General features: G+C 35.8%; 1 protein-coding gene across 2 annotated transcripts in view; it reads left to right on the top strand.

Annotated features, from left to right (window-relative positions):
* Positions 1-1,419: 1,419 nt before the first annotated feature.
* Positions 1,420-15,039, top strand: part of LOC129239497 (uncharacterized) — an 85,580-nt gene continuing 71,960 nt past the window's right edge. Inside the window, exon 1 of one of the 2 annotated variants that reach the window (XM_054875012.1) lies at positions 1,420-1,548. The gene's annotated coding sequence lies outside the window, so the exon portion shown is untranslated. Of the gene's footprint in view, positions 1,553-15,039 lie in introns of both variants that reach the window. The other variant, XM_054875011.1, reaches the window with a different exon arrangement.

The raw sequence follows: 15,039 nt of genomic DNA, 5'->3' as shown, positions 1-15,039 counted from the left end.
CCCTTCTCCGTTTTTTTTAAATTTTGTCTATTTGTATTCTATGCAAATGTTGTGAATTTATTTAGATATATATTCTTTCTCTCTCTCTCATTCTCTCTCGGGTTTCTCCCTCTTTCTTTGTCTGCCTTGAAAGTTTCACGTTTGTTAGTTGTACTACGCTACAAGCACTTTTTTATTTATATTAAATTTTATCGACTAGTTTTTTTTAACATATAAGTACAGGTACATAGGCTTTCATTTCAGATGCTTTTTATTTATACATTTTATACCATACATTTTCTCAAAACATAAGTTAAAAAATAGTTCAATAGGTTTACTGAAAAAATTTACTTGCATCCCCAAAAACAAACCAAAAAATCTAAAACAGATACCAATTCAAACACTTTTTCGTTCAGTGTATTTAACTATTAGCAGATCACTCTTGGGCTCAAGGTCAAACATCACATTTACTCACCAATATGGATCAGTTATGCTTTAGTGCGGATGAATGCTTCCAACTTAAAGCGAATAAGCGCTAAAAAGCAACGCGCACAAATCCACGCATGCGTAGCGTCAATGAAGCAGAAACCAGTCGGTGCAATACTTGTACAAAAAAGGTATATTTAATTGGTTTTAAAGCGTGAAAACCCACTGTAAGCCCATAATTCGTAGAAAAGTTTGTGCGTAGAGAGAAAAAAATAGCAGGTGGGTAATTCAATAGCTACGACGTCATCGCTGACACCACTCGCTGCATCGTTGGATCGACAAAATGAAGAAAAGACATAAAACCAAAAAGCAACAACAATAGCACTCATAATTGTTGATTTGCATTACGCAACAACCGTGCCAGTTAGTCAACAACAGCATGCAAGTTGCACGTTGCAATCGCCGTACAAAAAACCCAGTTTTACTACAGACTCGTTGCATGCATTTCAAATTGACTGACTAACTCTTTGGGTAGTTGATTGTTTGGCTGCTGTAGCAACTGTCTGGCTGACGTCTGAGTGACCTAGTCTGGCATCAACTGCGATCTTTATGATTGTATTGAGCAAACGATTGCAGCAGAGCAGAGCGCCAGTGCTCACCAACTCGATTGGCATTGGGGGCCTTCTTGAGCATGTGCACTTTTTGAGCAACGGAGCTACTGCACACACACACGCACATACACGTACTCATATCAGCACCTAGCGTTTGGATTCACTCTCTCCCCTAACACTCTCAACTCGACTCAATTGAGCTCAGCTCAACCACCGCCAGTTACTCAATGTCTCAACCTAGTTTAGTACCGCTATACACAAGCTTACATTCACATGCAGCCAAGTAATACTCAAATAGTACTTTGTACTTCGCTGCATATTGCGCCAAGCTTATAAGCGTTTGCTGTATTTTGAATTTTCAAAATTTTAGTTTGCTGATCGTGAGCGCATTTTTCATGTGGAATTTAGTGAAGAATTTTGTTAGTTTACATTTTTTCACGTTGGTGCATACGCGCGTTTTTCGGTGTGCCTTCTACTAACTGCTTTAGTAGGCGAATTGCGAAGTGTGGTGAATTTACCTTTAATATCTAACGTAGGTATGAGGTTCTATGAAAATACTGATTTATGTGAATGTGCCTTAGTAATTGATGCAATTTTGTTGGGCTCTGAAAGTGATTTAAATTTCAAAATTGCGCTTTCCAACAATGGATAGTGAATAGCTGATGTGTTTTTAAATTGTTTTTAAGAATTAAGTAAAAAAAATCAAAACATAAAATGATGGAGTGCTTTTAAAACAGTTGTGTAACGTATGTAAATATGTATGTATATGCATATATATCCACAAATATATGAAAATAATTTCTGCAATTTATGCTGGTAAATGCATGTGCGTGTGTTCTGTGAATACAAGTTCATACATCTATATGTTTCCGCTAGCAAAGTAAAATATGATATTTAAATAAATAAAAAATAAAAAATATTTGAAAAGTGAACTAAAACACATCTAAATATATATGCGGATATTCTTAAAAGGCCCACTTCGAAGGTCAATTAATTGCTTTAAGTAATTAATATTCGTAAATGGAGAAAGAGAAAAAACTTTGTTTAATTTTTGGGTGAATCATAAAACATTTATATGTCAAATATATCAAATTTATATACCAGATTTATTTCCAAGCCAGCTTTACAAATAAATAAATAAATGTATCCATTTATGCAAATTAAAGGGTCATTCAAAACTGACGCCTAAATGTCATTAGTGAATAATTCCTAGACGGTACCCTTCTTCTATGACATCTTTGACGTTTGTTAAGTAGACTGATGTACACTTTTACACAATATAACAACACGTTAAAATTATTGAAACTTATTATGAAAATGGTCGATGTTTAAGAGCAAAATATCGCAAAATTGGTGATTTTTTATGAAAATAATTGTCCGAATGAGCCGACAATTCAAAGGTTTGTGTAAAATTAAAAAAAAAAAAAACTGGTTCTGTCAAGGATAGAAAACAGACTGGCAGACCAAAAACTGTACGTTCTGTTGAGAATATTGCTGCTGTTGCGTAAAGTGTTGCTGAACAACGTTAAACATCGATATATCGACGTTCTCAATAATTAAGCATTCATAAACCGACTGTTTGGGGTATTTTATTCGTAGACTTGATAACAGTGGACAATTATGGTAAATTGTGTAATTTTTCACATATAATTGTTCAGAGTTGTTATTCGAACACAAATAATGAAACCTGAAAGACCCTAAATTTTTACATGTTTTAATTGAAAGACCCTTTATATTGTTGGCTGCCATTGGAATAACACAAAATGATGAAATTTTAGGAACAAATTATTGGAAGAAGTAGAAAGTTTTCAAAGTGCGGGGTTGGGGAATAAGTTCGTAGCGTTTTTACCGAAGACTTTTATGTAAACAAAAAACAATAATTATATCAATAGGATAATCAATTATATGTTCGCCGTTGCTACTTACAACTTCTTCCCACATCTAGACCAATTTGTTGATGAGTTTTCGCCAAAAATCGCCTGCCCTAAGAGGCCCTACGGACCCCTTTGTTACTGAAGGTAACGCCCTTCATGTGGCTTGACAGGGAGCAGAAAAGATTTTAGTCGGTCGGTGAGAGGTCCGGAGGACACCCCCATTCGAGCTTCTAGTGCAACAAGGGGCCTTACGTTGTCTTGAAGGAGTATGGTTTGACCATGTCGATCAGGTCCTTTCAGTCATACATGCGGTATAGCTGTGCAATATATAGCTCCTTGTTTACTGTGCCATTGAGCATTTCCCAGTGCACCATGCCTTCCCAGTCCGACTAAATACATATCATGATCTTCTTTGGACGAAGATCCGGCTTGACTCTCGGCTTTGGCGTATCTTCCGGAGCCACCCACTCCTTTTCATATTGATGTATAGTAGGCCGGGTCGATTTGTGGGGAGGCAAAAAAATCGCCCAAAAAACCGCTCTGTGAAACGGTATTCTAGGGATCAAAATAAGAAACTTTGCCGAAGGAACCATACCTCTAAAACGAATTCTGAACTTTTTAGTTCCTTTTCTCATGTAAAGGCCAAAAATGGTGATATTTTGAAATGATTGTATGGGGAACCCCCAGGGGTGTTCCAGGGGGTGTGCCATTGGCATGGGTGGATCGGCCGTCCAAAGTTAGTGGGGGTCGGTCATACATTTGGACTCGATCGGAGCACTCTAAATGGGTCATAGTGGAATTTTTCGTTCGACCCACGTTCAGAATTCGTTTTAGAGGTATGGTTCCTTCGGCAAAGTTTCTTATTTTGATCCCTAGAATACGATTTTCACAGAGCAATGAGAGATTTTTAAATCGACCCGCCCTAATGTACATACATATAACTCAAAACTGTTATTGAATAATACTTCAAAATGTATAATTTTATTCTACACTAATATGCGTCTCCTGCTGCCAATTATAACCAGCATTCAAACTCTGGGAAATTCGATTGCATAAAATTTCCATAAATAATACTTAACTACAAATATATGCGGGCTGAGTTAAAACTCAAAAAACTTCGACTTGTACAAAGTATCCTCCATGTAGCCACCTACGTACTATTCGAACTTCACTCATAATCAATGAAATCGTTCTCACCAATCACCTTACGCACCTTCAACTAAAATGTCGTGGAACTTTGGTCCAATAAACATCTGTGTGCGTATTATGTCATTTGTGTTTAGCCTTCGGCAACCAAAGTTCTACGTCCGATCATTTGATTAGCACATTTGAAGGTAATCATGTTTCGGTTGTGCACTTTGCATGCTTTGTGAATTTCATAGCTATAAACGCACATTTGTACATATTTACACATACATGTATGTAAATTTTGTTAAGAAATAATTTGTTTGCAATGCATTAGCCGAGGTGCCTCGGTGAGCGCTCAGCGATAATTGGGTCAACGAATTCAGTCGAGCGTCAATCAAAACATACGAAAGATATTAGTGAAGAGTCGCAAAAGCAGTTGAAAAAGTCAAAGATTTTGCTTTCAAAGACAACAAAAGTAGGCACACATGCGTATGCATACATGTTTATATGGTACATTTGTATGCAAGCATCTTTATGGTGAAGTGAAGATGTTAGAAATTCGTTTTGCCATTTAGTTTCAAGTCAAGCTGTAATAATTGTACATATGCGCCGGTTTATATGGTAAGCTTATAGGGATTGGATCGACTTAGGCAAAGTGCTTGTATGAAAAGTTTGAAACTTGTAAATTACATTTCACTTGTCTTCCCATTGTGTCATTTGGCGCAAGAAAAGTGGTACTAATATATAAAATCGTGTTTACTGAGGGTTAAACTCAATAAGCCTTATGCCAACATCGAGTTCAGACTTATGAACTATAGAATCTTTACTAACAGCCTGAAAACTGATTACACTGATCGACCAAAATGAACTTTTAGTCTGTCATATGCAAATTCTTGGTATTTTTTACGCTATTTTGACCCTCTAAGTTAGAAATCAAATAAAGAAAAAATTGTATAGAAATATAGAAACTTTATATAGGGTGTTTTTTTTTAGCTGCAATAGAACTATCGATTTCGATAACTATAGTTTGACAGCTGGGAATGGCAAAGTGTGTGGCCATTTCTGCTCAGTAAGGTTTGACAAGTCAATGCTTCCAAATTTCGGAAAGTTGCTTTGAAAAAATAAATATGCCCGCGATGAACTGCGCACTGGGGGGGCATCATTTGTTCTTATTTCTTACGAAATTTGTTTTGAAAAATTAATCAGCTACATTTGGTTTCAAGAACACGGCACAACTAGAAATACAGTGCGCTTAACACTCAAAATAGTGCCATACTCAAGCCACCATTGACGCCACACGGCCAGATTTATTAGAAAGAGTAGTAAAAAATTGAACTTATCGAATAAATCACGTATCTCGGCCGCAGTGGACACATGCATCCGGCATCATATCGTCTCATATTCAAAACATAAATTAAATGATATTATAATACAGAAAAATGAATCCCACCAATATTTTTCTCTTGTATTATCATTTTAAATTTTTTATTACATTTTTAAATTGTTTATCGTATCAGAAGATTTATAATTTTCAAATGGATTTTCATCACTCAGAATCATTTATCTATCTACTAAAAATATTGCACTTCTTTATTTATTTATATGAGAACTAATTTATGTTAATTAATCCACTAAAGATAAACGCTGGCTACTAGGGTCTTCGAATAAAAAGTTATTCAAAAACAAATTTGAATTATTAATTTTGCGCCACCTTGTATATTATAAAAAAAACGGACACCTTACTTGAAAATATGTTGTCAAAAACTAAAAATTATGACTTTCTGGATTATTTAACAACAAAAAACTCTCAATATGGATCGTGAATTTCATCTTCAATTTCACTGAATAAAAGGAAAGTCGATGACATTATTTGCTCCGTCATGTGATTGATTTGGCATTGCATTTGAGTATAGATAATTCAGCACTAACCACAATGAATTAGTAATTTTCAGAATATATATTTCGATATTTTACAATACGAGTATATTTTTGCGCCATATTCGTTTTATTTATATTGCAGAAGCATAAGTAGATATAAGATACGAGATCTACAGACTCTGTTCAAATCACGGGTTTTCCGAAAGCCATATATCGCGTTCGTTTTAGCCAACTTATAAGATTCTTTACTCATGCATTAGATTAGATTACGAGATTTCGACCTCATTTTGTGCACTCTACTCATCACAGTACCTCATTCAGACCCAGTTCCCTTATAAAACTCACGATAAAGCTGGGTTGGATTGAATTTATGTGCCTTTCATGTTTTATATCATATATTGGCCGTCCAATGCTTATTTTGATCAGGAACAGAGAAATCAAAATATCCTCAATAACACTGCTCCACCAGCTTAGTGAAATTTCCTCGCTGACTTTAATATTAGCAGAGAACACAGTTTGCGATGCTCTCGTAAAAAGTGAACCGCTCTCCAAAAAGGACTGAGTGCATTGATCGCAACACACAGTGCGGCCGATTCCCGAAAAGCTGGCCAAAACTCAAAAAATTAAGTAATTGATTCAAAATTTCTTACTCGGGGGTGGTCAGGGTCGCTGATTACGAATTCGATCTTAAAATTTTGAAAATCCACCCCCTTCCACCACTATTGGCCACCCCCTCACGTGAAATAGCGTATATTCATTCTCTCTTCGTATTTATTTCTTGTGCACAAAAAATAGCATAAAAGCCAAGGTAGCAAGTGGTAGCAGCTGAATCTTGTTTTATTCAGTAACCATTACTTTTTTGAGTAACCTCTAATAGGTTTCAAAGCAGTATATGACGGCGTTGTATTACTATACAGTTTGAAAACTCAAATTTTATAAAAAAAATTGCAAAAAATGTATCTAAGTATTGCTGCAGCTAAAAATTTTGTGTCGAGGTATTGATATGTATTAAAGATTTCTCGTATTTTACTAACCTTCCGAAGATGACTCCATTTGGTTTTGTTCAATTTACTCCATTACAAAATCTTTCAAATGTGTACAACTTTCACTATTCATCGACAGTAATACGATGCTCAAACGAAGGCCACGTTGCGACTGAAAATACAGAGGATACTTAGGGTACAGGACGTTGCTATGAACGGTTTTCAGTACTCAAGGCATTACTGTAGCCAACCCAAAGACAAAAAAACTCTATCTAGAAACTTTTTTTTTCGACTTTTGGCCAGCTTTTTGGGAATCGGCCGCACTGTGCAACAGGGGGTATTCCGAAGATGCAACGTCTGGGAAATACGGCGGATGGGGCAAGATTTTCCAATTCAGTCCCACTAAATATTTCCGGACCGATTTAGCAACGAGTGGCCTTTGACATGCAGCGAAATCAGTTTGTCATGTCTATCATCCCATTCCGGCTGCTTTTCTTTGAGAGTTGGATTCAAACGCATTAGCTGCAGTTGGATGCACAACATAGCCTTTGAAGCATGAATATTTTTTTTGCTGTCGATGAACTTGGTTCAGCTGGCAGATTCCAACATTTTCGACGCTTAGGGTTATCATAAAAGATCAATTTGTCATCACCACCGGCGATACGAAGCAGAAAACCTTTTCTTTTCTGCCGTTCACGAAGCATCTCACACGTCACTAAACGTCTCTCGACATCCCTCTCCTTCAATTGATGTGGTACCCAGTTACCTGCTTTTTGGACCATTCCTATCGCATGCAAACATTTACCCACGGTTGATCTGTCGCTTACGTAAATTAGGTTAAGTTTACGCCTAAAGCCATTGCATACACTATTAATGTTCACCAACCTTCTAACGTGAGAACTAATTATAATTATTCATCTATTCGTAAATTTAATGTTATACGTTATACTTGCATTGTCTTCCTTGATTTTTTTGTTTCAAGGGCAGCTTCTTTTATTCTTTTGAACTGCGGTTTTTAGTTTTTGAAATTATTATTCTAATTTTTTCTTTTTTCTTAGACTAAATAAATAAATAGAAGGGAAAAAATACTCTTCCATACCGACCAGTATTAACACAAGTTTGAAGGGAAGAATACTTGCGGAACCTTATTTATATATTGGTGGCATTAAATCCTTTGGTGGCCATCTACAGCTTGCGAAATACCTGTATTAACTCCAGCGATTAAAGCAGGACCTTTGAAGTGAAAGTTCTTATTCGAGAAATAGAAAGCGAATCAACTGTAGCCCAGTAGCTAAAATGGGAGGAATGAGATCGCAGTCTATCTTAGGCAGTAAGATGTAGTTGCAAAGTTATAGTTGCTAGTTGGTTAGCAGGTTTGTGTGCTTCTATGTAAAACTTCGAGCATGCGTATTTCATTCTACTCAAAACATGCGCCTAATAAAAGTTGAAACTTTGAAGTGCGAGATATTGAGTGTGGACAAGATTTCGGTGTGGGCAAAAAGTAAGGTGAATTTGGTTTTAAAATGAAAAATCTTTATTTATTGTTGTAAATCAATTTCATCCCCTTCAAAATAATTCCCTCTCGATGAAATATAGTACACTTATGCCAACGATTTTTCCAATCCCCGAAACATGCCAAATAGTCCATTTCCGGTATAACCTTCTTCGATTCAGCTTTTATCTCCTCAATCGACTCGAAACGCGTTCCCCGGAGTGGTCTCTTGAGTTTTGGGAATAGCCAGAAGTCACACGGAGCCAAATCAGGCGACTACGGTGTTTGCAGAACGATATGCGTAGAATTTTTGGCGAAATGGTCACGAAGAACGAGTGCAGTGTGAGACGGTGCATTATCGTGATGCAAAAACCAAGAGTTGTTGGCCCATACTTCTGGTCTTTTCAGACGAATTGCTTCACGTAAACGACGCATAACGCTCAAATAATATTCCTTATTTACAATCTGGCCAGGTGGAAAGAATTCATAGTGCACCACACCACGAAAATCGAAAAAAACTGTCATCATGACCTTTATTTTTGAACCTCTTTGACGTGCTCTTTTCGGTCTGGCCTCGCCTTTAGCACGATATTCGCTTGATTGGTCGGTTATTTCAGGGTCGTTAGCATAAATCCAAGTCTCATCTCCCGTAATGATGCATTTGAGCTTGTCCTGATAGTCTGAAAGCATTGTTTCACACACATCAATGCGACGACTTTTTTCCAAGAAATTGAGAGTTTTCGGTACCAAACGAGATTTGACTTTTCGTAGGCCCAAATGGTCTTTCAAAATGGTTTTCACAGATCCTTGATATTCCTGATGTTTAAGCACTAACTCCTTCACTTTATTGACGTGTTGGTCATCTGTTGACGTCGATGGTCGTCCGGAGCGCTCCAAGTCATCAACACGTTCTCGACCATCTTTGAAGTCTTTGTACCAATTAAGTATAAACATTTTTCTGCGACATGGTCGAATCACCAAATGCTTTCTGCAACATGCTAAACGTTTACGTAGCCGAAATTTCATTCCGCAAACAAAATTTGATGGCACTTCTCTACTCAATCACATCAGACATTGTAAATATCGAAAAATGCACTCTTGGTCGTTTGGTAAACACAAGCGTAAATATATTACTGATAATGACATTCACATGACAGTTGGCCCAGATGTTACTAACAGTGCTGCCAACTCATGAAAAAAATAACTAGACCGAAATTTAATCCCGCGTAGTTTGACAAATAAATTCACCTTACTTTTAGCCCAGAGTAGTATGTGTAGAGCCACGGATTTTCATATACTGGGTGAACGATATGAAGTGTTACCTATTCAGAACACCATAACTTTTTTGTGTGAAATTAGTTTTTATTGATTTCAAAGACAAAATTGTTCAAAAATGATTACAATTTTGATATAGTATATTCTCTTTAGCTCGATATGACCACCTTTTGCCTTGACTATAGCCTTCAAACGGTAAAAAAACGAGTTGCATGCTGCACAAATGTGATCTTGAGGTATTTTGGCCCATTCTCGTATAATCGCTTTTTTCAGCGCATCCATACTGGCATATTTTTTAGTCCTCACCTTGCTCTCCAAAATGGATCAGATGGAATAGTCCATCGGATTTGCGTCTGGCGAGTTCGAAATTGTATGGATGAAATGATGTGTGGAACATGATTTTTTAACCACTCTGTGGAAATGTTAGGAAATTCGCCACGTTCGAGCAAGCGCAACAACTCCTTTGCTCTTTCGCACCGAACTTTTTTTGCTGGGGTGGAAGATCGTGTGCTTTTTGGAACTTGTAAGCCTTGACCTTGAGCTCATTTTTCAATATGCGTCGAATGCTGGCTTGCGATATTTTCAGTTCTTTGGCCACTTTTCTTCCACTTCGACGTGGATTTCGTTCAAGTCGAGCCTTCACTTTCCGAACCATTTCTGGCGCTGTTGCGGTTTTTTTGGTCCACCTCCATAGCGTTTTGCAATGCTGCCAGTATCATTGTAACATTTTATAGTGCAATACACCAACACTTTATTCACTGTGAGGTGACTGAGCTCACGAACAATGGCTGGTTGTGATTTCCCAGCCAAATATAATGCAATCACACTATTACGTTTGAATTCCATCACAGAAAAAAAAAATTCAACAAAACTGAGACGCAATTGAACTGTCATTAGAACAATTTTGACGTTGATGTCATGAGCTGTTTTACAGATACAAGCAGTGTGAAGTTGGTACTTAGGCACATCATAGGCATATCGTTCACCCTGTATGTATTTACTGATACTCAAGATGAAGTCAAGGGGTGTAATGAGTATAAGTTTCGCAGGGATACAAAATTTGGTAATGGCGCCATACAACTCTTTCACGAGCAATGATTTAAAATTTTAACCATATAATAGTAGAATAGTTGAAATGTTAAATTCATAGATTTTTTGTTCCTTTAAGTGACTGCCACATTGGCCAATATGCTCTTCAGTTTTATTAAAATTTCTTTTGTTTCACTATTCATCAGTCAACCACAATTTTTGTTTACAAAAACTTGCTATATTTATACTCCTTTCTTAGTGTTCTCACATACGTCATCCACATTTACTACCCAGCGAAGTTACACTACGCAAAATTGGATTCTATCATTCTTGGCATTACTGTCGATAGAAACTCAAGAGCGATAATGATGAGGCTCATCCCGCGGTAATTTGCACAAAATGCACCTTCTCATAGATTTCTGAGGGTATTTCAAGATTCACATCTCCGGCCATGCGCACATCCGATCCCATCGCACTTACGAATTGTAGCAGGTAGTTGGACCTTAGCAACTCTTCGGAGCCGGCTTTGATTAGTGAAAAAGGTTGGCCTTAGGGCGCAATTGATATGAACGCGGAAAAGCATACAATTACTGGTACGCAGTTAGTCTAAGTACGAGTATATATACATATTTTGTTGCTTTAATATTTCTTACACACAAACAGAAAGGGCGAGCGAATTCATTCATTTAAAATGCCAATATCGCTTTCGTGAAACATTTTAGCTACTAACTCTTTCTGAGACATTCTTATATATCTTTGTTGGCTTGTTTCTCGTTTGGTTTCGTTCGTGTGATATTTTGGTCGCTTTTGAAGGTCGCTCAGCTGTGACGCAGTGAACGCCAGCAGCCAGTTCAGAGACCGAAAACCGTGCAGATTTAAGACTTAAAGCATACAAGCTTGCTCAGAGACATAAAAACATATGTACACAAAAGCCACGTATTTATATATTATTTTTAGGCATACGCAATCATAAAGTGGTGTGCGTGTATGTGTGTAGCTTAACCTTGCGGTCTCATAAAATACCAGAACCAAATGCAAATTTTGAGTTTATATAAACTTTGGCCATATTTCATATTCATATGCATTCACATTCACATTCACTTTTTTTGTGGTTCACATTTTTTATGCCTGCATATTTGCTTATTTTTATTAACGTTTCGTTTTTACAAAAAACGATTTACTGATAAAGGATATTAGTTGAAATGCTATAAATAAATTTTGTGGTAAATTTTTAATATTGGAAAAAACAGAAGAAGGCGCAATAAGCATAAAATACAAATGTGACTATTTGTGTGCGTTTATGTACACAAATGCTTGCGAATATTTTCCACATATTTTTTTGTTTTTTTGTTTTAATTTGCTGTGCTTTGTTTTCATTTGTACCACGGATGTTGCACTGGGATTCGCTTTATTTTTTGCGCCATTTTTTATGTGGTGCAATTTCCATCCATGCTTTCTATTTCAGCGTATCGTATTGCTTATTTTTATGTGTTTTTTAGCAAAATCATACGCTTTTGTTATTTTTAAATCGTTTTTGCAAAATTTCGTGCACCACTCGAGTCGTTTGTGTAGTCAACTAATTGAGCTTTAAACAAAGCGGCTGGTCAATTTGGTTAGTTTTTTAGTTTATTTTTTTTTTTTTGTTTTTTTTTTTGTTGTTGTTTGTTTTTTATGTATTTTTTGTTTTCTTTTTTTTTTGTTATATTCGTTTTTTGGCGATTCGATGAGTGTCTGGCGAAGTGGCTTTGTGCCAGTCTGGCATAGGCCATTCGTCTTTCACGCTGCAGGTGTTGCATGCTTATGAAGCGACCCAATGGGCTTGCCATTTTCTTTTTCAAATAATACCGAAATGCATTTCAGCACACAACGTGTTAGTATTATTTAGTAGAGAAATTTTGATTAACCAAAAAATAATGCACCAGAGTAAGAAAATATTTAAATCAATTGCCTTCAACGGCATGGAATTTCAAAAGGTTGATCGAAAGGGAAATTAAGTTACTCACGCATGAATTATTCATTACAGTTAAAAAACTGAAATTGAAACGCATGCAGCTTTCCTAAATAAGTGACGTCTTGCCTATCCAAAGTTGAGGGCCGCTAAATTTACTTGGAAAGAGTTGTATTAACTGCAGATTGACCGAAAATTATGCCGTGGAAAGTAATATATTTGGTGGTATTTGAGGGAAGAATAACTAAAGAATGCTCAAAATTAAAAAGAAGGGATTAGCCGGCGTTTTAGAGCGGATATTTGTCGAAACAGGCTACATATTTTTGAAAAACCCATTTGAATTTTCACCATTAATATACTCCGCCTGACGAAATACTTCTACATAATTAGAGCCCGAAATCTAGAATGTAAAGGTCAAGATAGGTTAAATGACAATAGCATAACGGAGCTACTTGTATCACTCGATTGCCGTTTTCATACCATAATGAAAAGTTACGAAACTTAAAGGAACAAATACCATCTCCAGCTATCCTGCTTCAGGCTATCTCCAAAAGGTACAACTGAAAAACCTAGCCGCCAAACCCGGCCATTGCAAAGAAAGTTTTCAGCAATTCTTTCTCTGCAGGATCCCACAGCTTCTGCAATGGGGGTTATAGGGAAGTCTAAGCATCGTACGAACGTAAATATTAACTTAGAAAAAAAATTGTGTGTTTTTGCTTTCTAAACCCTTCTTTTGGTACTAGGGTTGATGATATTAGCGGAAAATTTTTCTCCCAGGTTTTTGGGATATTTCCAATCTAATCGCAGAGTTCCGGAATTATTATAAACTAATCTGGGGATATTCGGAACCCGAAAAACAGCAGAATTCCGGGATTTTCGGATAATTCTGAAGTAACCCCAGGATATTGGAACTAATACAAGCCAATACTGTGACTTGCGTAACTTTAACTTTCAGTGGAATTTCCAAATTTCTGGATCCCGGAACTGGCCTCACCATTTGGTACCCATTTTATACCATATATTAAATATTTTTGACGTGATAACGTCTTATAATTTAATTTAGCCGGCTGCACGCACGAAAAAATGTGTCGTTACCTTGCTCATTAGTGTTACCTTGCTCATTTGTCGTTACCTTGCTCATTGCCGTTACCTTGAATGAACTGCAAGCGAAAGCGCGGAACGAACGACAAAGCAAACGAACGGCAACGTTCGACATCTTGCTTTCTCCTACTTAAGTGAGCGTATATATGTATGTATATGCGCATATGTACATATATAAATTCACGGACTTGTATTTGCATATGCCTTCTTATTGATTATTATTAATTTGATTTACTTGAAGAATTTAAAATAAAACCAAGTTTGTTAATAATACCTGTTATTTTAATGTTATTATTATTTTTTGACGTGATAACGTCTAACAATTCTATGTAGCCGGCTGCACGCACCAAAAAATGCGTCGTTATCTTGCTCATGCGTCGTTACCTTGCTTGAGCAGCATGTTATGTTATGTTATGTTATGTTATGTTATGTTATGTTATGTTATGTTATGTTATGTTATGTTATGTTATGTTATGTTATGTTATGTTATGTTATGTTATGTTATGTTATGTTATGTTATGTTATGTTATGTTATGTTATGTTATGTTATGTTATGTTATGTTATGTTATGTTATGTTATGTTATGTTATGTTATGTTATGTTATGTTATGTTATGTTATGTTATGTTATGTTATGTTATGTTATGTTATGTTATGTTATGTTATGTTATGTTATGTTATGTTATGTTATGTTATGTTATGTTATGTTATGTTATGTTATGTTATGTTATGTTATGTTATGTTATGTTATGTTATGTTATGTTATGTTATGTTATGTTATGTTATGTTATGTTATGTTATGTTATGTTATGTTATGTTATGTTATGTTATGTTATATTATGTTATGTTATGTTATGTTATGTTATGTTATGTTATGTTATGTTATGTTATGTTATGTTATGTTATGTTATGTTATGTTATGTTATGTTATGTTATGTTATGTTATGTTATGTTATGTTATGTTATGTTATGTTATGTTATGTTAATGTTACCTCATTTTCTATATCCATACAAAATATCTATCAAACAAATAAAATTAAAATTTTCTTTTGAAAAATGCAACCATTCAATCTCTATCACGTTAAACTATCGTCAGTAAACCGACTTTACAGACAACCTCTTTTTTTTTAAATTTTTCGGGATAGACGACAACACTATTGAAAAATATTTCTAAACCCAAGATTTGTCAAACTCTTTTTTTGATATCCATATCGTGACACCTTGTTTTCTATTGTCTGGTTAGGTTATCTGGGATCATATTTTAGCCTATATTTTGATTGGTGGTAATGTCAAATGTAGTACACGTATAAGTCAAG

The sequence above is a fragment of the Anastrepha obliqua genome, chromosome 2 (genome assembly GCF_027943255.1).
Source record: "Anastrepha obliqua isolate idAnaObli1 chromosome 2, idAnaObli1_1.0, whole genome shotgun sequence".
Lineage (NCBI taxonomy): Eukaryota > Metazoa > Arthropoda > Insecta > Diptera > Tephritidae > Anastrepha > Anastrepha obliqua.
Note: the sequence above shows the minus strand (reverse complement) of the source record. Positions and strands in the feature narration are given on the sequence as shown.